We start from the raw sequence: 3,427 nt of genomic DNA on the forward strand, positions 1-3,427 counted from the left end.
TATCACTATAAGCTTAAAATATTAAGTTAATTCTTGAGCTACCTGGTATAAAGGTTTGCCTGGTTCAGAATGGGAAAGATAGAGAGGATGCTTTAGTTATACCACACTGAATGCTACTGTGTGCTGTACATGCTAGTATCAAATGCATAAACATCTTTTTTTGTCATTTACAATATGATTATACCTCTACCCTCCCATACAAATACTTTGCTTTCTGATAACCTAAATCATTCAAGATGGGGGCAGCTCATCCTCCTTTTTAATAAAACCCTTGTCTCTCATAATATAGCTTAAGCATGAAGTTGTCACCCTCTAGCAGCAAGCCCACAAAGGATGCAACTGCTACATTGAGGAACACTTAAGTTAAGCAGTACACTTTGCCTGTCTGAAGCAGAAGGTCTTACACTATATACCTGATGCTGCTTGCTGGCACTTATCTGTCAATCTCTATTGGCATGTCCACACATGCAAGCATGTGCACTTGCAGCAGCTCAAATAGGAGCGGCATAAATTTGAGCTGGGGCTTTTTGTCTCAGCGCATATGCCTGGACATGCACTTTGCTGTGGGGCAAGTTGTACCACTTGGGGCAAAATAACCTGCCTGCCTCCTCCCAGAACTGCAGCCAGGGGGAGCTAAAGGTTGGGGCTAGCACCTATGCTGGCCCCAGCAGTATAAAAAGCTGCCCTGGCAAGCAAGTCAGGGCTGCTTCCTCTCAGGAGCTTCTGGAATGCAGTTGGCTATACCCCTTCTTGTTCCAGGATGCTGCTGGCTTGGTATCAGAAGCTTCTGGGGAGAAGATGTCCAGGCCCCTTCCTGCCTCTAGTTTCAACTAGCTGCTGGCTTGTTCTCAAAGCTTTTGGGGGTAAGTTGGCTGCTCCCCTTCCTATCTTGAGCTGCTGCTGTTGCTCCCCCCCCCCCGATAGGAGGTCCTCTACTGCATGCTGCTGCCTGCCCTTAGGGAGGGGCTCACTACACTGCGCTGCACCCTAGCTTCTGCACCCCTGTTCTGGCCTGCTGCCCAGCCTACCACCAAGCCACTGTCAGGAGACAACCTGGGAAGGGAGCCTGCACTGCCTGTGGGCCCCTCCCCTACCATCACTGCTGGAGTCTAAAGGTACGTTGCTTGCCCCAGCTGCCTTAGCAGGCCACCCCCACCTTCACCTCCACTTTCACCCAAAGCACACACTGAGCAGCTGAACTGGATGGCTGCTACCACCACTACAGCTGTTGCTGCCATCTGTTCTGCTGCTGCCGCCCCCTCTCAGGAGAGAGGGAGATTCCCTGCTGCACCACTCAACACCACACCTGCACTGAATTACTCCCTAATTAACTGATTGCTCTTGCCCTCCCCCACAGCTACCTCACTGCATCTGATCCTGCTTTGTTTTCCTGTTTGTTGCTCTGCTGCTGAATGCCTGGCTGGAGGCCTGAGGGGCTCCTGGACTGATCTTCAACAAAGCCCCTCCGCTGCTCCAGCCATCTCTTACATCTGCCTCTGCAGCCTTCCATGTATGTTTTTTTGCCCTTGTGTGGTAAGTCCTGTGGTCCATTCCCCATGCCCTGGTGATTTGTTGTGGTGCTGAGTAAGCCAGCTCAAGTCTCCCAAGCCCTTGTGTGTACATGTTCCCCCGCCCGCACATTCTCCAAGCTTAGCCCTCCCAGTTTTTTTTCCTGTAGGGCTGTAGCTCAGTGAGCCAGGGGAACTCCCTTGGTCAGGCCCACCCCTACAAAGGGGTTCTCAATCCCCCTCCCCCACCATCAGGGACCAAGGCAAGGGCAGTGGGAAGGACTCTTCTTCAGCCTCCCCCACAGCTGGGGTGGGAATGGCAAGGGCCCTGCTTCCAAACCTAGACCATCAGCACCTGAGGGGACCAGATGCACCACACCAACCAGCCCACACACTTAGCCTGGCCCTGGCCCTGGCCCTGGCCCCATCAATGCAGCCCCTGAGTGGGGGAACTGCAGCTATCCACAGACTACACATGTTCTTTCCATCATCAGGTCATGATCCAGCTGGTGGTAGAAGTGTGGCTGGAGGCCAAGAGCTGCCTCGTGATATGTTTTGGGGGGCCCTAGTGAAGATTTTTCTATATGCTGGAGGACCTGCGATGCTTCCGGTGCAATACCCTGGGTTGCTTGCATCGTGAGTTTCCCACAGGCCAGGTGGGAAAGGCATCCGCAGGTCCCACTGGCAACCCCCCATGAGCTTGGGCAACGCTGCCCACCAATCAAGTTTGGTGGAGTCCTAAGGGGGTAGCAACCAAGGGAGGAAAGAGAGCCGGGGCCCCCCGCCCCTAGCCTTGCCCCTGCTGTAACTTCCCCCACACACACCTCACGTCCTACTGGGGTCTATCCACCTGAGGACCACCCCATGGCTGAGTGGGTGCAGGTTCCTTCTGGATACAAAGCCAAGAGGAAGGCCTGGGTGCAGCTGGAACTCTGATGTGGAGAACCCACCCTCCAAAGACCATAACATGGGAGGGGGGGGAAGGAGCAGCCCAGCTTCTGGGGACCTCTCCAGCTGTGCCTGACACCCCACCCCCAGGAAATGTGGAGGAAGCTTTGGGCCTGCTATACAGACCCAAACACAAGCCTATGGAGGAAGCCCCTCACTCTGCTGGCCAGGGCCTACCCCCTAGACTGAGGCTTCAGCTGACCCAGAAGAAGGTCTGGCAGCAAAGCCCTCCCCCTCTGATTATGGGGGTGACAGGGGCCCTGGGATTCACCCCAGTGAGTACTGAAGGTGGCACCAAAGCCACCCCAGTGCCTGATGGGTCTCTTCCCTCCCCCTCCCAGAAAAGCCTCTGTGCCAATGGGGGTTGGGGTGCAGTTCCCTGATCAACAGGCTGATCTTGTCAGGGACCCCACACAGACCCCCCCTCCGCCCAGGAACTCCAGCTGTACCTTACCATCTTGTGAAGGAGCCCCATCCCCACCCTTACCCTAACCCCTGTCCCAAGGGGCAGCATAGCTCTCCCAATCCCAACCAGGGTCTTGGGGACTGAGGGGTTCAGATGGTGCCTAAGGAGTCCACTGAGACCCAGGACCAAGAGAAGGACACCCAAGAACCAGCAAGTTCCAAGGAGCCTGTGGACCTCTAGGTCCCAGCCATCCCCAGAGGTAAGCTACTTGCATTTCTTGACCATGAGTATACCAGTGGTCTAGCAGCAAGGTATAGCTCGCCTTGGACCACTGGGGAGATTTTGACAGCGTCCTTCCCACTGTGAGGGTGCTGATGGGGGAAGGCAAGGGACCCAAAAGCTGCAATGCCTGGATCTATAGGTGGGCCTGCAGTTTCACAGAAGCCCTGTATACTTAAGCAAAGATGCTGCATGAGCCAACGGACCCTGCACCAGGCATTGAGATGTGCAAGGCCCCTGCTGAACCACCCACTCTACCCCCTGTAATCAATAAAGTTCTCCTTTC

At 54.8% G+C, this 3,427-nt stretch overlaps 1 long non-coding RNA gene across 1 annotated transcript in view; it reads right to left on the reverse strand.

Annotated features, from left to right (window-relative positions):
• The window catches only part of LOC109289614, a 29,609-nt gene that overhangs the window by 11,257 nt on the left and 14,925 nt on the right, over window positions 1-3,427 (reverse strand). The window contains exons 2-3 of the long non-coding RNA XR_002095428.1: window positions 2,845-2,852; window positions 1,151-1,156 (exon numbers count right to left, since the gene is read on the reverse strand). This is a non-coding gene — a long non-coding RNA (uncharacterized LOC109289614). The remainder of the gene's footprint in view (window positions 1-1,150; window positions 1,157-2,844; window positions 2,853-3,427) is intronic.

This window comes from Gavialis gangeticus, unplaced genomic scaffold (genome assembly GCF_001723915.1).
Source record: "Gavialis gangeticus isolate Ggan-Ray unplaced genomic scaffold, GavGan_comp1, whole genome shotgun sequence".
NCBI lineage: Eukaryota > Metazoa > Chordata > Crocodylia > Gavialidae > Gavialis > Gavialis gangeticus.